This window comes from Triturus cristatus, chromosome 8 (assembly GCF_964204655.1).
Source record: "Triturus cristatus chromosome 8, aTriCri1.1, whole genome shotgun sequence".
In the NCBI taxonomy this organism is placed as follows: domain Eukaryota; kingdom Metazoa; phylum Chordata; class Amphibia; order Caudata; family Salamandridae; genus Triturus; species Triturus cristatus.
In genome coordinates this window covers 508,062,580-508,086,091 of record NC_140591.1, presented here as the reverse complement: position 1 = coordinate 508,086,091, position 23,512 = coordinate 508,062,580, and positions in this window count along the sequence as shown.

The following is a 23,512-nucleotide window of genomic DNA, read 5'->3' as shown; positions in this document are numbered from 1 at the left end:
TTAAGGATCTTAAAGGAGAGACAAAGAATCTTAAACTCAATCCTTTGAGCCATGGGCAGCCAATGAAGTTTCAGGATAGTTTCCCTCACGGAGCAAAATCTAGGCAGACCCACCAAGGCTCTGGCCGCCGCATTCTGAACTCGCTGCAGCCTGATCACTTCCACCTGATTGGCTCCCACCAAAAGCGAGCTCGCGTAGTTGAGCCGAGAGAGTATAGAAGCCTGGATGATCAACTGCCTAGTGTGGGAATCAAAGAACTTCAGGGTTGGCCTCATTCCCCGCAAGACCCCGAAGCAAGCGGCCGCTACTTTTTTGGTGTGGCCACAGAAGCTAAGGGCAGAGTCGAGCCAGACACCCAGGTTCTTGACCTCAGGGACCGGAATGGGGGCTGGACCCAACTCAAGGGGCCACAACTGGTCACCCCAAAGACTACATTGTTTCCCAACGATAAGAATTTCCGTCTTTTTAGCATTAAGTTGTAGATAATTGGCCGTCATCCAGCCTGCCACTGCAGTTAAGCCCTCCCTGAATCTAGAGGCCTCAGAGTCGGAATCCCCATTTAGTGCGAACGCCAACTGCGTGTCGTCCGCATAGGAGACCATAGTCAGGCCCCACTGCTTTGCGACCGCAGCCAACGGCCGCACATACAGATTAAACAACGTGGGGCTGAGAGCCGACCCCTGAGGAACTCCTTGCTCAATAGAATAGAGTTTGGATTCAAAAGGGGGTGTGGCAACCCTAAACGATCGACCAGCTAAAAAGGAGCGAAACCAATCAAATGCCGAACCAGAGACACCTGCCTCCCCCAGACGCTGCAAAAGTATCCCATGTGAGACCGTGTCAAACGCGGCACTGAGGTCAAGTAACACCAGTGCCGCAGTTTGACCGGAATCCAGCACGGTGCGAAGATGTTCCGTCATCGCAAGAAGAGCAGTCTCAGTACTGTGACCCGCTCGAAAGCCATTCTGAGATGGATCCAATATGTTAGTGGTCTGGAGATGTTGAGTTAGAATTCCATTAACATGCGCCTCCGCGACCTTGGCAACCCAAGAGAGGAGAGAGATAGGACGATAATTCTCCAATTTAAGGGGGTCCAAGGCGGGTTTTTTCAGAATAGGGGTAACATAAGCTTGTTTCCACTTAGAAGGCACCATCCCTGAGCACAATGAAAGATTGATGAGTTGGCGCACAGGGGGAAAACAAAGGGCAGCCGACTCTCTGAACTGCGCAGGTCTAAGCGGGTCTGCAGGGGACCCAGATTTAACCTTGACTGCCAACCTATTAAACTCATCCTCAGAGATTTCCGAGAGAGTGAGGAGGGCCCCATTGGGGATGGCAGGAGATTTCACTCCTTCACACAAAGGGAATGTATTAGGAAAGGAGCAGTAGATGGTATTCACCTTATCCAGGAAAAAGTTGGCTAGTTTCTCACAGTTTGATGCAGAGCATACCTCAACTGCTGAGGCTCTTTTAGACGTCAGATCTTTAAGGACTTTAAAAATCAGCTTTGCAGGATTGGGGCTAAGTTTAAACTCCTGGGAGTAAAAGGCTGCACGGGCTCTGCTAATGGCTCTATGGTATGATTTAATCTTTACGAGATACGCTAATTTTTTCTCGGCGTCATAAGTTTTGCGCCAATCTCTTTCTGCTTGTTTGCAATATTTTTTTAGAAGCAGTAAAGCTTCATCATACCATGGGCTGGGTTCAAGAGAGCGACATTTACTCCACGTAGCAGGGATCAGCAAGTCAAGTGCACGAGAGACCCAATCACAGAAGAGATTATGTCCCGACTCTACATCGGAAAAGGGATCAAGAGGGTGTTCCCTGAGTACCCGATGAAAATCCTCGAGCGTCAGTTTCTTCCAGGGACGTTTGAATACGGACCTGTCTAATTTTGTGAAGAGAGGCTTTCTAGTCACAAGGTTCAGTTCCACCAAAAAATGGTCTGTCCAGGCTATCGGAAGAGGGGGCAGAACATTAACCGCGGACAGATTCGTGAAAATAGGGTCCAGGATATGACCACCAATATGCGTAGGGAGGGTGACCATCTGACATAACTGCAGCGCCTCCAGATCTGCAAGGGTATTACTAATCGTGGGGATATGGCCAAGGTCAAAGTGGAGATTAAGATCGCCGAGAACTGTGAAATTAGCCGAGCCTATTGCGAGGGAGCTCACTACTTCTGGAAGAGCCTTTCTGAAGGCTACATCATTACCAGGAGGTCTATAAATCAGCTTGTCGTGTTGATGTTTCTGATATATTCACTTGCTATGTGAATTTATCTAGGTGCTTTACAGTTGTAGAGCCCTGAAACCTCACAGGAGCGCTAGGAGCGCTGAACACAGGCCTGACCCCTGAGAGACAAGGTCACGGATGAGGGCACGGGGTACACTCTTGTGCAAGGTTAGTGCTTAGCACCTCCCGCTGACAGTAAGGCTAGTTCCGGTGGAAAGGCTCACGTCTCTGTTCCTCTACCAAGACACATAACAGGTGATACTCTGAGCCATCACTGCCCACTCAGGCCCCAGACACGAACCAAAAGGGGCAGCCAATAGCAGAGCCCAGGGAACGAGCACAGCCTTACCTGCTGGTGAGCGGTGATTTCTGGACAGAGTCTGGTGGGACGGTGGCCGTGAAGGAAGTTCAATGGGACAGTGACCTAGAAAAAAGGATGTGGCCTGGAAGAGTCCAGCGGGGCAGTGACCTGGAAAGTCAGTCCAGTAGACCACTAACCTTGAAGCAAGTTCAATGGGGCTGTAGCCTGGAAGGAAAGGATGTGGCCTGGAAGAAGAGTACAACAGGGCAGTGGCCTGGAAGAAGGGTCCAGTGGCATAGTGGCCTTAATGCAAGTCCAGTAGGACAGTGGCCTGGAAGGTGAGTTCAGTAGGACAGTTGCCTGGAAGGTGAGTTCAGTGGTTGCTTTTGATTCATGAATAGGCTTAGTAGTCTGTCCTTAGAAACGCCTTGTCTACATTTGCAACCTCCCATGAGGACTGGACCTTTTTTCTTGTGTTGTTACTCAGTATCTTTTATTTAGTCTGTGAGCACTGTTTTCTTGAATGATTTCTCCTATTCCACCCACAACAGGAGATCTGGACCTGGAAATCCTTAGGCAGCATTCTAAATTGGTCGGCTATAAATAGCACAAATCCATGTTTTCATTAAGCGCAGCCAAATTCTTTCAGCGCTTTGTATTATACATACATTTCATGTTACTGTTGTCTTACCCGTTTTTACGTCAGCGGAGGCGAGGTCTTTATGTGCAACGTAGAATGTCACTTTCTCTTATTTGATTGTGCCTGGACATATACTACTGATGGTACCTTAATCTCTTCCATGCTCATGACGTCTCTCGGCCGTCATGAGTCACGATGGGCACGTGCGGACGACGGCAGGGAGACGTCATGACCACGCCCAGGAATGGAATGTCCAGCACTGCGGCAGCGCTGCGGCGGAATTTGCGCTGCAGCGAAGAGGTTAATGCAACACGTTTTCTTCTGAAATCTTCCCACCTGCCCGTCTTTAAAAAGGAGTTACAGAATCCATCTTATGAACACAGACCCGGCAATTTCTATTCCTAAACATTGTTTTTTTATTTACATTAACAACACAGATGCACACAACAATGGCATCTGCCTCCCGCAGCCCCCTCCCGCCTCCGGCCTCTGTGCTTTAGGTTTCAGCACAGCACCCTATTTAAATTAACAACCCAGGTGCACACAACAATGGCGAGCTTTAGGTTTCAGCACAGCGCCCGTCTGAACATTCGTTCAAGCAACTCGCATGGTGACTTTCACTTCGCCAAACACGGGCCTGTTACCGGGGCCCGTAACTGAGGCCCACTACTACAGCCCGCAGCTCCTTCTGCTGCTTTGGACTGCTATGGGCAGAGTGCCGCACAGCACCACTTCACAGCACCTCAAGTCATCATTATGCACAGCGCTGCTTCCGTTAATGTTCATGTACTGGCTGGCGTTACCAGTTCTACTATTAGCCTTGCCCATATCCACATTCAAAAAAGCATTTGCAATGCAATAGGTCTCGCATTTTGCAAACTTTAACCTATTGGCATTGCAAATAACAATGCTTTTAATCATGTGCACTTTGTACTTATATGCCTGCAGGTTTTCAGAAGACATAAATAAAAGTAACAGTCATTTACAATGCCAATAGCTGAAAATCAAGCAAATTGCATTGCAAATGCTTGTTCTATACTAGCTATAGAAGGGCAATTTTTGAATAGTAATGGACTTACTCTTTTTTGGGTGGGTCCTTGTCCCGCAGTAAACCCCAGCAGCCCATTCTAATCCCTCCATACTTCTCCCTTATCCCTCCCCTTTAGTCATAAATATTCCCCCTTTTTCAGCCACTTCCATCTGTCCCTCACACATTGACTACTAAAAGCTAATACTCACATGTGCAGAGTTCTCCACATTCATAGCAGAGATCTCCACACATAAAAAAGAAAGTGGTTGAGGCATAAACCTGTACAAATCGGTATGTGAATAGTATATTGTAGTACATTAGTAGTACTATTGTAGAACTACAAAACATACTACAAAATGCAGTTTGCGACTAGGCCACTATTTTGTTTTAGATTCCGCTCAATCCTAAGGACTGACTTATTTTCATATCAGATTGCATTTTTTTTACTTTGAGTTAATAATACTATTTAAAAGAAAGCTCTTGGATGTATTGTTGATATTTTTGGAGTAAGTGGTTGTAGGTGTACTAATATGTAAGTGTCACCTTTTTGATTTGTGAAGTGTTTAGGTGTAGAAATATTGTTGCATAATCACTTCATACATATTATCGGTGTACATGCTTAGCATGGCAACAAACATAAAAACTTTAGGGTAGGTCATATAAAGTTTTATTTTAAAAAGGTGCTCACAGTTTTGATTTTTAGTAATCTGAATATGTGAATGGTGCCGACAAACATACATTTACATGGCTATTTGAGTGAGGTGTTAAGAGACTAGTGAAATGAATTGGCGAATATTTTTAATGTCTGCGATTGGGGGAGGGGCTTTCCATGTCTTAGTCTAGGCAATACTGGTGCACATCTTGTTGTGGCGGTACTTCTTATGGTCACTGTCTTTGTGATGTGTGAACTGGAGGTGGTAGGATTGTGGGAGTTGCAAGGGATTCACAGCAGGATTAAATCCTCTGCATTAAATGGCCCTGCATATTGATATTGGCTATTGTTTATTATTGCCACTATGCTATCTTCATTGCCCCGGCTTATTACCTTACACTCTCTTCATTAAAAAAACAAAGATGTTTATTGAGCATCTGTTCCATTCCTTGGTATTCAACATATCTATCTGCTTTAAAAAAATCTGAGGTTGTCCATCACAGAAAGGTTTGCTGTCTGGGAGGGTACGTGATGGAGATTATTTAAGAGGCGAGAGATCATCCTGACCAGGAATGTTCTTTCCTTCAGATAATTGAGTGAAGACCAGAGATGGAACTGCCTGAGACGAGTGTATAAGAGAGTCAACTGAAGTACCTGTATGTTGAAAGTTGTGTGTGGGTGAGTCTTGCATAGCCAGACCAAGTGTGGCTGCTTAGCTGGCATCTGGGAACTGACCTTGGAGGAAGACTGCTGACTGGCTTTGATGAGATCCTGGCTGCTGCTTTCTGTGTGTGGCTAACAATGTCTACTTCCTCCTCCTACTCCCTTATCTCCTCCTACTCATTTACTTCCCCTGCAAACTCCCACTTCTCCACCTCTTAATCTTTTGCAGTACTGGGCACCAAAATACCTGCTTTGAGTAGTATATAGTTTTCTTCCGCATTGTCTGCCATTTGTGGTTGGCGCAACATAGGATGTCAGCCTCACTGCCCTCAGTGCCTGCAATAGGAAGATGATAAATGCTGAAATGCATAAAATAAATAGTCTGCTCATTATTTAACCATACATAGAAGTCACACTTAACATGAGAGTATTCTTAAGCATGTCAATGTAAGGGTTAGTGCCATGCATGGAATATATATATATATATATATATATATATTCAATGAAAAAACCATAGGTTTCACACACGTTATAGTTAGGAATTAGCATTTAAAAAACCTTAGAAATTCAATGAAAAAACCAAAGGTTTCACACACGTTATAGTTAGCTGGACATTTTACTCGTAAAAAACCATTGAAATTCCCCCGTTATAGTTAGTTAAGCTAACTATAACTCGCGCGCCCGCAATGCACTGCTGATGACGTCACATATTACATCACTCATGACATGGTCAGTGACATCACTCATGACATCACTGATGACATCTCAAATGACATCACTGATGACATCACTGATGACTTCATCCAGTGAATGTGTGTTTTTCTGAAAATTAAATATGTTTTATATATGTATATCTCAAGGTCGATGGAAGAATAAATGGGTATATAAGTGTCTAAATGGATGATTTGTTTTTGAAAAATTGATTGTGTAACTGACTGATTAAGTGTATCATAGTGAATACATGGCTTAGTGAGTAATGTTTAAATATGTAAATATCTGTATCAGTCTTTCACTTTGTGTATAAGTGGCTGCATGGGTTGGTGAGCAGCTACATGAGTGTTTATATAGGTTATTAGTTGGTTTTTTGGGTATCAGTATAAGTGTCTGATGTCTTTATGGTTTGATGGGGGGTATTACGTAGTGCATAGGTGCATGAATGAGTGACTTACTGTTTGTATGTGTTGAAGATAGTATGTGTGCAGGACTGCATGGGTGGATGAGTGTGTGTATGGGTGTGTTAGTGAGTGAATGACTGTCTCTACAGTGTTTTTATGAGTAACTACATATGTTTTAAACTAGTATATGTGACTATTGGTGTATATAAGTGAGTATATGTGAGAGTGAGAGATTGAAAGAGTTCCTGTATGAATAAATATGTGTTTCTATAAGTGATTGTTTAAAAGACTAAGTATGTGTAAGTTTTTGTAGAAGTAAGTGTGGTGGTGTGTGTATAACTGTATATGCAAGTAAATGGATGTTTGATTCTTTATTAGCATGAGTGACTATGTGTGTGAGTAACTCTACGGATGAGTGGCATTGTGTAACAGGATGTATAGGTGTATGAGTACATATGATGAGTGAGTACATGTATGAGTGACTGTATAGGACTGTTGGTGAATGAGTGGATGTGTATGTGGATCTTAGAATTACTGAAGAGGTTGTTGTATCTGGTATTGGTATGTCCATTGTTTTGAAAAGTTTAGTCTCTTTTTATGAATGTGTGTATCAAAGGTTATATTAGGGTGAGAGGAGGTCTGCCACTCTATCACAAGGATGATGTCATTAGTGATGTCATCAGTGATGTCATTTGAGATGTCATCAGTGATGTCATGAGTGATGTCACTGACCATGTCATGAGTGATGTAATATGTGACGTCATCAGCAGTGCATTGCGGGCGCGCGAGTTATAGTTAGCTTAACTAACTATAACGGGGGAATTTCAATGGTTTTTTACGAGTAAAATGTCCAGCTAACTATAACGTGTGTGAAACCTTTGGTTTTTTCATTGAATTTCTAAGGTTTTTTAAATGCTAATTCCTAACTATAACGTGTGTGAAACCTATGGTTTTTTCATTGAATTAGCAAGGTTTTTTAAATGCAAATTCCTAACTATAACGTGTGTGAAACCTATGTTTTTTTCAGTGAATTTGTACGGTTTTTTAAATGCTAAGTTATGTATTTTTTTCAATTTTTTTTACATATTTTTAAAAAAAAAATTCTATCCTTTTTTTAAGACTGTGGTTAAATTTTTAAAATTCTATAATATGTTTTTTTACAAATATTTTACAATACAAAAAGGTAAAATTTATTAGCAATACCTTTTACTCCTTTTTTTTTTTTTTTTTTTAGTACGCGTACCGTAAGCTTACGGTAAGCGTACGGTTTACGCAACGTCCGTAATTTTTCTACGCTGTTTGCGTATAGTTACGCAATTTGCGTAGACGCGCGTACTCCGCGTGGGACGCGTACGCGTGTACGCTACACGCGCACGTTACGCGGAAGTGTCGGGTAGTGACTGTTATGCGCATGCGCGCAAGCGCGTGTCTTTTTTACGCGCATGCGCACTTTTGCCGTAAGCGTACCGTAAGCGTACGGTAGGTCATGTGATCATGAAACACAACTTTTGATTGGTTGAAACTACTTTCAGTTCTAGAACTCTCCTACACCACACCCATTCCCCTCATTTCTGCTTGTGATCCCTTAGGAGAAGGAGCTGGGTTGTCTTTGTGATACGATGGCAGACCAGCAGAGCTCTTCTGAGAGTGAGGCTAGCACTAGCAGCACTACCTTGAGGCAGAGAGCGAGGAAACAAAAGACCTCTTATGTATGGGATTATTTTACTTTTCCTGAAGGCCAGAAAAAGGTAAATGCACCCTTAGTAACTTGCAAGCTGTGTAAGCGTGTACTTTCAAGAGGTAATCCTGACAGGAAGTATTCCTTTGGGAATCATACCATGAAGAGACACCTCAAGGATGTACACAGAAGGACACATGCTCGACTTTTTGGAGGTAACCCTTCAGAAAGTCAACCAAGCACATCCACAGCAGCTCAGCCTGGACCATCATCTGCAGGGCTGACTCCTTCTTCTGCAGGTCAGGTGAGCCCTTCATCTGTGGGGGGAGCATCTCCTTTTGCTGGCCCTCTGGAAATTAACCCTCGATTTCTGAGGGTTGATATTCGATGTGCCTCTTGTCATGATCTAATTTGTCATAGGGAGACCAGTGTTTCCCTAGTGGACCTCAAAATAGATCAGCACACTTGTCACAGAGACTAATTTTCCCATTCTTTCTTTCCTCTCTCCCTGCATGAACACAACGGCTCTTTTAAGAGCCAACCTTATCTTTCATCTTTTTTTTATAGATATTTTTAAAAACTTTTTTTTTTTTTTTTACCGTACGCGTACGGTGCGCGTAATTTTTTTTTTTTTTTTTTTTAAAAACACTAAAAATCAATAATCACATTACAAGGACTTTGAAACACTACAATTATTATTATTGACTTACCATACCCACTCAAAAAAATATTTATTCATTTGTTTTTTTTTAAAAAAATTCCTTTAAAAATGGGTCTAGTTTTCGAAAATTTTCTATATCAATCTGAAAAAAAAGAAAAAAGTATTAATATTTTTAAAACATTTTAAAATACAGTACTCGTATTTACATATTTTAAAAAAAATATTTTTGCCTTATTTTTGCTGTTTTCAGAATATATTGCATTTCACTTTAAATTGTGAAAGCAATTGCATTCATCATTTAACAGCGGGCAAAAAAAAAATAACAATCTCAAAGATTGTATTAAAAAAGCCCAGAATCTCTTCTCACTTAAACTTAACATTACAGAAATGCATAATATTCTAAAAAAATATCATCAAAAAACAATACTTATTTCTTTAAAATACCGTCTGATATTTTTGTTTCAGAAGTATAATCACAATATTATATCTCAAATAACTCCACAATACATCTGATTCCATTTCCTTTAGGCAAAATAGTAATTTTAAAATTTTTTTTGGATTACATTTCCAACGGTAATCCAATAAAATTCTAACGTTTAATTTGTCCAGATCTCACCGATTCTATGTAACATTTTGGTTCAAGAAAATTTTTTAAATAATTTAATAAGTCCACAATAGAATTGGTTACTTTTCCGCATGTCCAAATAGTAATTTTTAAAATCATTTTTGAAAAAATTTCCAATGGCACTCCAATAACATTCCAAAATTTAAATTGTGCAGATGTTACCGATTATCTCTAAATTATTGGTTTTTGAAAGTTTCATTAAAAATTAAAAAAGTCAACATTACAATTGGTTATCTTTCCATTAGGCCAAATGATCATTTAAAAAATCTTTTTTTTAGAAATTTCCAATGGTAATCCAGTAAAATGGTAAAATTATTTTGTCCAGATCTTGCCAAGTTTCTCTAAAATTTAGGTTTCAGGAAGATTAGATAGGAATTTGCTAAATCAAAAGGCAAACGTTGTTTGAAAATCAATTGGGAATCATTACACAGTGTCCAGCCTTTTTCACATTTAAGATAAACTGTGTAATGTCCAGAAGTAACAGTAGGTCCATCATGGAAAATTATTGCAACAGTTACAAACGTTTTTCCTGAAATTGATAATTGCTGTCCTGTAAACTTCTTTATTAAAGTATCCAATTTTGAACCATCAGCTCTACATCGTTGCATCATTAAAATTACATACTTTCCGTATTCGTTTAAAATTAATGTTGAAAACATGTCAGATTTACACTCACCACATTTCATGCTATGATTAGCATCTTTAACTAATTTTGCAAAAGTGACTGTTTTACTGTCTGGCAATGTCAAATAAATAAATCTTTCATTATCAACATTAGAGCCACATATATTATAACAGTTTTCACAACTATGTTCCCATTTATAAGAGAGACCAAATACATTTTCAATGGGAACCCCTTCTTCTTCCAGTACCTGAAGAAAATACATCAAGAATTCCTGTGCATCTTGCTGTACATTTTGAGAAAACTGTGTTCGTCCTGAACATATATCTAAAAGTTTTCTAATTTCAGTAGCACTTTCTATTTGAGTTTTATCTTTACTCAGCTTTTGAAAAAGGAGACTCAGCTCAGAACAGAATCTTTTTCCCTGATTTACTATTATCTGCTCTTGCAAACTTTCCAGATAAAATGCAACATTCAGCACTACATTTGCGTAGCAGTTGACACCAGAGCTATTTTCAAAATGACATCCTACAACCTGTTCTTCATTTTCCTTTTTCTTTTTGCTTGCAATTACATCACTCCTCTTTTTTTTCCTCTTCTCTACATCTTCATTACAGATATTCTCATTTTTTCTTTTACGAGAAACTACACGTTTCTCCAACACAGGATACTGACCTAAATGAGGAGCATAGCCTCTTCTTAATCTATTATACTCCTTTACACAGTTTGTATCAGCACTAACTTTTGAATCATCAAAGTCTATCATGAATAAACCTGATAATGTTTTCACTCGTGACAAAGCAACATATGCCATACCTTCTTTGAATACAGTTGAACCAATGTTCACAAATGCACAATCTACAGTCAATCCTTGAGACTTGTGAATAGTTACAGCATATGCTAGAGAAAACGGAAACTGCTTCCTACGTACATATAAGTCTTTCACAAGCATGAAACGAACTGTACAACGACAAATATCTTTAACTTCTTCTATCTGATCAAATTTTATTTTTAAACATTCAATTCCATCTTTTTTCTGATAATTAATAAAACCCACAACTCTTCCCATAGCTCCATTAACTAAACCTTTTTCAACATCCAAATTTCTTCTCAAAAATACTCTACAGTTCATGCAAACATATAGATTTTTTTCTAATCCAGCTGTTTTGGAGATGTTCTTCTCTAGTGAGCCCAATTTATTTTTCAGTTTGCCTGTTACTGTGACAGTAATTCTTCCATCCTCAATTTTGTCCACTGCTTCCAATTTCCTGATCTCTTCCTTTTCCAATTTCAAAAGCTCCTCATTAAATATTGAGCATTCACGTAGAGTTGGCATTAAGCAGATGACACTTTTGTTTTCTGCAATGTTCTTGTATATCTTCTCTGCAACTATTTCTTCCTTTGGAAATAAATTATGTAGCAGCCGACTCTGTAATGCTTTTTTGCCAACTTCTGTGAGTAGTCCAATTCTGATATCTTTCAGAATACTTCCATATTCTTCATCGCTTGCTTGCCTCATATTAGTAGTAAGTTCCTTGTACTCAAAGAAGGACCAAATATTTGTATTTCCGATGCTTCCCAATGACTTCTTCGTGTCTTCATGTGTGACAGTACTAAACACTGGTTGTCCTTTAACTGGAGTAAGTTGCAAAAGATCTCCAAAAACTATGACGTGTTTTCCACCAAATAACATGTCATAGTCTGTCTTCAAAATTTGCTGCATTCTTAAATGCACAAAGGCAAGCATTAAGTTTGATACCATGCTCACCTCATCAATAATGAGAACTTGCATCTTCTTCAATACTCTTGAAACTTCCAAGGATGCTTCTCCAGTTAGCTTGTTGTATTGTATTTTGTTCTCATGCTCCACTGGTAACATTAGCAAACGATGTAAAGTGATTCCTTTTATGTTATATGCTGCTAACCCAGTTGGAGCAGTAACCACACAAGACAAAGTAGAATCTGTTTTTTGCTGTAGGTAGATTCTGATGACTTTTATAAGGAAACTTTTTCCAGTTCCAGCTTGTCCGCTTACATACATCCTGATTGGATGAAATGATGTGCATGAGCACTCTTTTTTTTCATGTAGAAATCCGTGTTCAATTTTGCTTCTGATCTCTTCATAAATTTGTTGCTGCTCTTGATTCAGTTGTCTTTCCAAATTTTCTAAGTCTATAAATTCTTCTTGAGCTTGATTCATAGCCGTTTCCACTTCATTCATGGCTATTGATGCTTCATTTTCAACGATTGGTTGTCCTAGGGGATCTTGACTGAGTGTTCCTGAACTTTGGCTGTCCTGAGAACTGTCTCTAGCTATTTCTGCTGTAATTGTAGTTTCCTGTTCAATTTCTTCATTTAACATTTGCAGATAACTTGAGAATGTACTGCATTGTATGCTGTCTTTGCAAGCATTAAAAGAATCTTCATAGCTTTGAAATTCTCCCAGTAGTTCATCCTCTGTACGCCATGGTTTAAACAACTGTAAAAGAGCCAAGTAGTAAAATTCCTTCTTGTCAGTAGTGTCGCAACTCAGCTTCCTGTGATTTATCAAACTTCCTTTTGTTTGCTTCACCAAACATCCTTCCTCACCAACGACTTTATATTTTCCATTGTTGATGTCTTCTGCGGCTTTCCGTGAATAAATGTAGTTCTGCAGCACTTCATAGAGACACATGTTCTCCAGATGTTGACTTCTCTTGGGATAATATGTGTCCAACATGTTTGATTTCAAAATATCTGTACTTTCTGGGTCATTCTCGGCCAAATATTCAATTTCTCCAACAGATTTCAGTACCCGATTTCTCATTGCTGCAAGGCCTAAACTTGCCCAAATTATTCTTCTTGACTTCGAGTAGAGACTTGCAGAAGATAACCTATCTGAACATTCGTAGGATCCAATTTCTCGATGCGATAACATCTTCAAACTGAAACTGTACAGTTTCTTACTGACAGTCTTCTCGTGAGAAATCTCTTCCCACATTTCCTTCAATTCTGTTTTTTCTGATTTCGTAATGTAAGACGTTACATATCGAGCAACAGCAATGGAATTGTCAGCTACATACTGTATATCCATGTTAGCGTTCCACATGGATAAAATGACTGGGTTGTAGTCATTTATATTTTTGGATTCTTCTTTTCTTTTTAGGTTGTAGGTATTCTTAGGTGATTTCCTTGTGATAGTATGTCTCACAGCTGACATAAAACTGTTGACTCTTCCATTTGAAAGAACAGGTCTAGGAAATCCAAATCGACATTTAGTGTAGTATTTATCTTTGCTCTTGTATTTCCGTCGACAGTATTTTCCACACCGATGACTTTGGAAACGTAAAACTTGCTCCTTTAACTTTTTCTCTTCTGTGCTTTTTGGTATAGCACATGTTGCATATTCTTCAATGAAAGATAACACTGCTTCATCAGTATCTGTTCCAAACTTTGGGGCATCCTTGATCCACAACAGCATATGAATATGAGGAGCACCTCTTGCCTGGTACTCTTTTCTCCAAAAGAAATCTACTACTTCTCCAAGAGGTGGATTTTTTTTATTGCAGATGAAGGACATCATAGCCTCAAATCTATGATTGAAATATCTGCAAACATTAACCGGATCCAATGAGCACAGTTCTCCTGCTGTCTTGTATTCAATGTTTTTAATGTTTGAATTTGCCTCTCGTAGAAAATCCAGTAAATCATCCCAAGCGTACTCCGCACAGCTTAGGGTAACGAACCATGTTGGTGTTCCTAAATTCCGTAACATGCATTTTAGTTCACCATGGCGTCGGTACCAATATTCATTTGTCCCACGCTGACAAGCCATCAGATTGATCAGTTGTGTTTCCAAATGATCATCTCGGTGCTGCACTTTCTCCATAAAATCCTTAGCAGACACATTTTGTAAATGTACTCCACTTTTTAAAATGTGATTTACTGCATAAGACAGTGCAGACAAGTCGCTTTCAAATAAAAGATGGAACAAATAAGGAATACTTTGTCGAAATCTGGGATCTTCAGCATATAGTCTTGTAGTCCGATACTCAGAAGCTGGAATCTGTTCTGGACGTTCATCGTATCATCCTCCTTTTCCTTTAGGAAACAGCTGGGGAAAACATCGAGCTTCCAAGCTCTCCTCCCATACACTCACGGGAGTTCCTTTTGCTTTCTTCATCTGAAAGAGATCAATATTATCTCCCATAACTTCTTTTGAATGAAGAGGATGTATGCTAAAATGTTCATAAATTTCTTCTTCCTTTGACTTGTCCACTTTTTCAATTTGTCCAGTTGGTGTTTCTGTGTCTTCTTGTAAATCTTCTTCTTCTTCTTCTTCTATATAAATTGATTCATACCATTTGTTATTCCTTTTCAAATACAAATTTGCTCTTTGTACTTTCCGCACATCTACCAGCTCCTGCCAAATCTTCTTATTCTTTGTAGGTACACCATTAACCAGAATAATTAATGGTTCAGTTTCCAAAGTATCTGCATCAATAGTTTCCATATTTTTTTTCAAATCCAAGGGCAAATACACCACTCTTCCTTTTAAACCTCTCAGTAAATCAGAAGGAGGCAATTTACCAGTTTTGGGCTCCATACGTACTATGGTCTGGAACGGATGAACACATTGAATGAGTATAGACTCATATGTATTTAATTCAGAAAGTTCAGCAGGAATAGCATCCAATTCTAAATTATTATGTACAGCTCTGGTCGGCATTCTATTTTCCTCTAACTTGTTGTAACAGTATTTACAAATACGCTGATCTTCACCCAAATCAAAACAATTTTCTAGAAATATATATGTGGCAAAATCCTTCCACTTATAATTATCTTCATTTTCACTCTTTCTGTAGAGATCAACATTCCTAGTTTGTTTTCTATAATGAGTTCTGCGGCAACAAATACAAGTAAAATTTGGTCTTTCATTAGAGACTATTGAAAATTTTGTTATATGATCATTAAATGTGTTACTTACAGAGGGTTCTACATTCTCTTCCACTTCTTCCTCATTTACTGTGTCCTTCTCTGCACTGTTTTGTTCAGGACCAAAGTAACAAAACTGAATTTCATCCACAACCTTCTCTACATCTGATACCGTTCCTCGGAACAGAGCCCTATTCAATTCATTTAACTTTATTGCTGGACTTTTGGCAAAATACAACCGTCTCACAAACTTTCTCATTTCAGTATGATGAACAGCCAGCATCCTAAAATGATGGAAAACACTATTGCACACTTTTCTAGATAGACAAGCCAGAGAATGACCCTGCAAACCAGTATTCTCTCTCACTCTGCATGGATCCAGACTTTGAAGCACCTTAATCTTCTGTTTTATACTTTTTTTACTATATTCTCTTCGAAACTCTCGAAATTTGTCAATAGATTCCTGACGCACAGTGCAAATACTACTACAATTCCAAGTGTACACTGGGGCTTTAGGACGTCTCCCCATAGCCTCATCTGCCATCACTTGTACCTCATCTCTTGGAACCATTATCTCCTTCTCCATTATGCAACCATTTTTTACTTCGTAAGAACGACCTCTGGTGTCAACTGCATGCAGCAAACTATTACTTTGAAAATAGCTCTCTTCATTAAAAAAAGGTTCACTACTTGAACTATGCATCCACTTTCCTAAAAACACTTTACAAAAGTTTGTTCTGTTCACTTCTCTTTTCCTTTTGCTATGTGATTTCAGTACATTAACCATTTTGTCTAATGTACGCATCCTATTCAAAATTAAAATGAATAGTTTCCTTTTTAATTCTAATGCCTTTGCTGCAATGGCTTCTATTTCTTTTTTTCTTTTATAAAACGTTGTCTTTTTCTTATATTTCTTCACATCCTTCATCAAATTGGACATAACTCTTCTCTGAAACATTTTTCTACGTATCTCTTTAAACGCTGTTTTTCTATTTATATAAATCTTTTCAGTTGCTGAAGGTATATTTGCATTAACTAAATTGTCAATTTTTTCCTCTCCTTTTTTGTTCCAAACATCCTTTTGAGTACAGACATTTTGTACATTTTTCATTCTTTTGAATATATTTTTTAGAAATTGTTTTTTCTGCTTACCAGAAGATTTTTTCTTTTTCCCAACATGAGCATCTTCTACTAACTTTGGTCCTCCAGTTGTCTTCAAATATAGGTTTTTTGTGTGCGTTTTTTGAACTCTGGATTTTGTAGGCATCTTAAATTTTGTCCACTGCTCTTCAGCAATACCTGAAAAAAACTAAAAAAAAAATCCTTTATTTTATTTAAATATATTACTACATTTCTTTTCACAATAGTCACAAAACGTAATTTCTTTGCCAATTTGAATGCACACTTACTGCTCTTTTTTTTTGGCAAGTTAAAATCACTTTTACAGACTGACACATTATGAAACCACTTTTCAGTTTTTTAAAAAAGCCCATGTCCTGACTGCTTTTTCAGACCACCACCATGTGTATCCTCGGTGACTACCTACACTCCAGCAAGGGCAACCAGCCTTAGTGATGCTGAATGTATTTGCATTACAGACTGAAACCTCAAAACCCCACTCGCTTATAAATACTGTGCATGATTATACATGGACAGGAGCTGGGTGTGTGCTAAGAGTCTGCTTCTTCCCCCAAAAAATCGCTCCCCCTTTTTCCTACTAATGCAACTGTGAAATCACCAGAGCAAAACGCAATAAATCTCTGCCTGTAATTCCTATTTGCACACAGAGTCATGTTTTCACATTAGTCCCAAAACGAAATTTCTTTGCCAATTTGAATGCACACTTACTGCTCTTTTTTTTTGGCAAGTGAAAATCACTTTTACAGACTGACACATTATGAAACCACTTTTCAGATTTTTTTAAATTGCACATGTCCAGACTGCTTTTTCAGACCACCACCATGTGTATCCTCGGTGACTGCCTACACTCCAGCAAGGGCAACCAGCCTTAGTGATGCAGAATGTATTTGCATTACAGACTGAAACCTGAAAACCCCACTCGCTTGTAAATACTGTGCATGATTATACATGGACAGGAGCTGGGTGTGTGCTAAGAGTCTGCTTCTTCCCCCAAAAAATCGCTCCCCCTTTTTCCTACTAATGCAACTGTGAAATCACCAGAGCAAAACGCAATAAATCTCTGCCTGTAATTCCTATTTGCACACAGAGTCATGTTTTCACATTAGTCCCAAAACGAAATTTCTTTGCCAATTTGAATGCACACTTACTGCTCTTTTTTTTTGGCAAGTGAAAATCACTTTTACAGACTGACACATTATGAAACCACTTTTCAGATTTTTTTTAAAAAGCCCATGTCCAGACTGCTTTTTCAGACCACCACCATGTGTATCCTCGGTGACTGCCTACACTCCAGCAAGGGCAACCAGCCTTAGTGATCCTGATTGTATTTGCATTACAGACTGAAACCTGAAAACCCCACTCGCTTGTAAATACTGTGCATGATTATACATGGACAGGAGCTGGGTGTGTGCTAAGAGTCTGCTTCTTCCCCCAAAAAATCGCTCCCCCTTGTTCCTACTAATGCAACTGGGAAATCACCAGAACAAAACGCAATAAATCTCTGCCTGTAATTCCTATTTGCACACAGAGTCATGTTTTCACATTAGTCCCAAAACGAAATTTCTTTGCCAATTTGAATGCACACTTACTGCTCTTTTTTTTTGGCAAGTGAAAATCACTTTTACAGACTGACACATTATGAAACCACTTTTCAGATTTTTTTAAATTGCACATGTCCAGACTGCTTTTTCAGACCACCACCATGTGTATCCTCGGTGACTGCCTACACTCCAGCAAGGGCAACCAGCCTTAGTGATGCTGAATGTATTTGCATTACAGACTGAAACCTGAAAACCCCACTCGCTTCTAAATACTGTGCATGATTATACATGGAAAGGAGCTGGGTGTGTGCTAAGAGTCTGCTTCTTCCCCCAAAAAATCGCTCCCCCTTTTTCCTACTAATGCAACTGTGAAATCACCAGAGCAAAACTCAATATATCTCTGCCTGTAATTCCTATTTGCACACAGAGTCATGTTTTCACATTAGTCCCAAAACGAAATTTCTTTGCCAATTTGAATGCACACTTACTGCTCTTTTTTTTTGGCAAGTGAAAATCACTTTTACAGACTGACACATTATGAAACCACTTTTCAGATTTTTTTTAAAAAGCCCATGTCCAGACTGCTTTTTCAGACCACCACCATGTGTATCCTCGGTGACTGCCTACACTCCAGCAAGGGCAACCAGCCTTAGTGATGCAGAATGTATTTGCATTACAGACTGAAACCTGAAAACCCCACTCGCTTGTAAATACTGTGCATGATTATACATGGACAGGAGCTGGGTGTGTGCTAAGAGTCTGCTTCTTCCCCCAAAAAATCGCTCCCCCTTTTTCCTACTAATGCAACTGTGAAATCACCAGAACAAAACGCAATAAATCTCTGCCTGTAATTCCTATTTGCACACAGAGTCATGTTTTCACATTAGTCCCAAAACGAAATTTCTTTGCCAATTTGAATGCACACTTACTGCTCTTTTTTTTTTTGCAAGTGAAAATCACTTTTACAGACTGACACATTATGAAACCACTTTTCTGATTTTTTTAAATTGCACATGTCCAGACTGCTTTTTCAGACCACCACCATGTGTATCCTCGGTGACTGCCTACACTCCAGCAAGGGCAACCAGCCTTAGTGATCCTGAATGTATTTGCATTACAGACTGAAACCTGAAAACTCCACTCGCTTCTAAATACTGTGCATGATTATACATGGAAAGGAGCTGGGTGTGTGCTAAGAGTCTGCTTCTTCCCCCAAAAAATCGCTCCCCCTTTTTCCTACTAATGCAACTGTGAAATCACCAGAGCAAAACGCAATAAATCTCTGCCTGTAATTCCTATTTGCACACAGAGTCATGTTTTCACATTAGTCCCAAAACGAAATTTCTTTGCCAATTTGAATGCACACTTACTGCTCTTTTTTTTTGGCAAGTGAAAATCACTTTTACAGACTGACACATTATGAAACCACTTTTCAGATTTTTTTAAATTGCACATATCCAGACTGCTTTTTCAGACCACCACCATGTGTATCCTCGGTGACTGCCTACACTCCAGCAAGGGCAACCAGCCTTAGTGATGCAGAATGTATTTGCATTACAGACTGAAACCTGAAAACCCCACTCGCTTGTAAATACTGTGCATGATTATACATGGACAGGAGCTGGGTGTGTGCTAAGAGTCTGCTTCTTCCCCCAAAAAATCGCTCCCCCTTTTTCCTACTAATGCAACTGTGAAATCACCAGAACAAAACGCAATAAATCTCTGCCTGTAATTCCTATTTGCACACAGAGTCATGTTTTCACATTAGTCCCAAAACGAAATTTCTTTGCCAATTTGAATGCACACTTACTGCTCTTTTTTTTTGGCAAGTGAAAATCACTTATACAGACTGACACATTATGAAACCACTTTTCAGATTTTTTTAAATTGCACATGTCCAGACTGCTTTTTCAGACCACCACCATGTGTATCCTCGGTGACTGCCTACACTCCAGCAAGGGCAACCAGCCTTAGTGATGCTGAATGTATTTGCATTACAGACTGAAACCTGAAAACCCCACTCGCTTCTAAATACTGTGCATGATTATACATGGAAAGGAGCTGGGTGTGTGCTAAGAGTCTGCTTCTTCCCCCAAAAAATCGCTCCCCCTTTTTCCTACTAATGCAACTGTGAAATCACCAGAGCAAAACGCAATAAATCTCTGCCTGTAATTCCTATTTCCACACAGAGTCATGTTTTCACATTAGTCCCAAAACGAAATTTCTTTGCCAATTTGAAAGCACACTTACTGCTCTTTTTTTTTGGCAAGTGAAAATCACTTTTACAGACTGACACATTATGAAACCACTTTTCAGATTTTTTTAAATTGCACATGTCCAGACTGCTTTTTCAGACCACCACCATGTGTATCCTCGGTGACTGCCTACACTCCAGCAAGGGCAACCAGCCTTAGTGATGCTGAATGTATTTGCATTACAGACTGAAACCTGAAAACCCCACTCGCTTGTAAATACTGTGCATGATTATACATGGACAGGAGCTGGGTGTGTGCTAAGAGTCTGCTTCTGCACCAAAAAATCGCTCCCCCTTTCCATCTAATGCAACTGTGAAATCACCAGAGCAATACGCAATAAATCTCTGCCTGTAATTCCTATTTGCACACAGAGTCATGTTTTCACATTAGTCACAAAACGAAATTTCTTTGCCAATTTAAATGCACACTTACTGCTCTTTTTTTTTGGCAAGTGAAAATCACTTTTACAGACTGACACATTATGAATCCACTTTTTAGATTTTCTTAAAAAGCCCATGTCCAAACTGCTTTTTCAGACCACCACCATGTGTATCCTCGGTGACTGCCTACACTCCAGCAAGGGCAACCAGCCTTAGTGATGCTGAATGTATTTGCATTACTGACTGCAACCTCAAACCCTTAAAGTATTCCTTATTTTTACCAGTACACCTTAATTGATCATGAAAAAATAGTCTATATTATTTTACATGTTCCTCACATTTAAATTTCTCCCAAAACAGAAAATAATAAACACAACTTCTACAAAAGGAATTCCAATTCTATTATTCATTTCTTAATTTACCATATACATCCCCTCTCAAACTCTAAACTCACCTTTAAAATTAGTTAGTTGTGAAAGAAATGTGGCACTCAAACAGCAGATTATCAGAGCCAGGATCTCTGTTCTCTACACCTTTCTCCTCTCAGCAGAACCAGATAATGGCAAACTTTCCCTCTATTTTTCCACACATATACATGTAAGTTTCAAATCTCAGTGCTTCCCCCTTTTTTTCAAATGTAATCACACATTTCTATTGGTTGAAAACCAACCCTTTTCCAAAAGTACCCTGCCCCCAACTTGACTTCTGCCTAGTACCCTTCCCCCAACTTGACTTCTGCCTGCTACCATAGCAACAGCTCATGGAACACTGCTGTGTGGAGTTAGGTCAGAAGTTCGCCACACAATGTTTCAATTCCACAGAGCAAGAGTGCTTGACTTTTCAAACCTAACAGCAAATCCATAGTACTGTTCTTTGGTAACACATTTGTTTGTACCAATACAAAACATGCTTCTATTAATTTACACATACAGCCTAGTTTTTATTCTAGAATGGTATGAAACAGCCAATCAGTTCTTTTTGTTTTGAAAAAAATATGTATGCCTCCATTTCCAAACTGTCTTTCTTTTCTTATTGCCATTCTACTGAAAGACACCTCCTGAGTGCATCCAGTTCTCCTTTAAAGATGTTCACAGTGTGGATTGTAGGGCACAGCTATGTCTTCTGGAGTGAAACGTTTGCAGAGAAAACAGGTATGGTGAGAGACCTTGCTTTGCCAAATGTAGACATTAAATGGATTGGTCAGAGAGGGTTAAAGTGGCACCAATTGATGCCATTGGTGAAATCCTTCATGCAAATCCAACACCCTGACCTCATAATAGTGCACTGTGGTGGCAATGAACTAGGCACTTTGACTGGGGTAGGTCTGGAAATGCTTATGAAGGACACCTTTGCACAACTGTTTTTACTTTTCCCTAAAACTGCCTTTGTGTTTTCCAACATATGCCAAAGGCAAAAATGGAACTGGTCCAATCATTTCTGTCCGCAAATTGACAAAGCAAGAAAGCACGTCAACAAATCTGTTTCTGCTTTCCTCCGTGACTATGGTATGGGTGCCATTTACCACAACAACTTGCGTTATGACATGCAAGACATTTATAGAGGAGATGGTGTGCACTTCAATGATGAAGGGAACAGAGTCTTCCTCTTGAACCTTAGACTCTGCATCGGTACTTACTTGTAGGTACCACTTAAAAAATCACTTCATAAACACAACGGCTCTTTTTAGAGCCCCCTAATATCTAAACTCTTAAATCTGCATTTCATTTCTTTTTTAATTTTTTTTTTCTTCCGTACGCTTACCGTAAGCTTACCGTACGCGTACCCCGTGATTTTTTTTAAAATTCATAAATGTTTTCTTTGTACTTTTCTGTCCTTCTTTGACCCCCTCACAAATGTAAGGGGGTCTGTAACTCTCCTCCTTGCCAACCTTTTCTTGTTTTCACTCTTTTTTTTCTGAGTGAAACACACAAAATGGCGGCCGCCGCTTCCTGGTTTCGGCCGATTCGAATGTTTACTAAGATCTAACAGCCAATCAGAATCGCGCTCGCGCACGCCACCGTACGCGTACGGTAAGCTTACGGTAAGCGTACCGTAAGCTGGCTCAGATATATATATTGATTTAAATGCTATTTTCTCAGGACCTACTGAACAGATTTACACCAAACCTACAAAAGGCACTTCCTTGACCTAGGGACTACCTCTCTGCCAAATTTCTAGTAATTCTGTTCAGCCGTTCGGGATGTAGCCCTGTCTAAAGGTACTATGGAAAAATGCATGGGAAAAACGCGTTTTGGGACCCCCCTTTTATCTCAGCCCCCGCTTGACGAATCCCCCCGAGACTTTCAGGGAAGGAGCGGAGCGTAGCGCCCCACCTATTTTGAGAAATTCGCGAGGATTCGTCGACCGGCACCAAAGTTATTCAAAATAGAATGTTACGGATTTCCTATGGAAAAGGGGTCCTAACTATAACTACCTACTGGCGACCGCCAGTAGGTAATATATATATATATATATATATATATATATATATATATATATTATCTACTGGCGGTCGCCAGTAGATAGTTATAGTTAGGACCTATTTTCCATAGGAAATCCGCAACATTCTATTCCCAATAAGTCTGGAGCCGGTTGACGAATCTTCGCAAAATTTTCCAAACTTTTGGCCAGCTCCGCTCCGCTCCTACCCTGAACGTTTTGTGGTGATTCGTCAAGTGGGGGCTGAGAAAAAAGGGGGGTCCTCAGTTCAGACTCGTGCCTTTTGCATAAATGGTGTGAATCTGTTCAGTAGTTCCAGAGAAAATTAGGCTAAAAGAGTTAGTGATCTATGGCCAAGGAGGATAAGCGCACCCTACCCGCACCGTAAGCGCACCCTCCCCGAACCAAGCGCGCACCCTGACGATCACGCGCTGAATGCTAATTGGCTGTCTACATTCGAAACCAGGAACTGTTGGCGGCCATTTTCTGCCTCGGTAGAAGCGAGGCTGAAGAAGCAAGGGGAATAAGTGTGTAAAACATATAAAGGGGGCAGAGTGGAAATACTCTGACCCTCTAGATCTGCTCAGGGGGTCCCAGAAGTACCCCCTGGGGCCCCCTTTA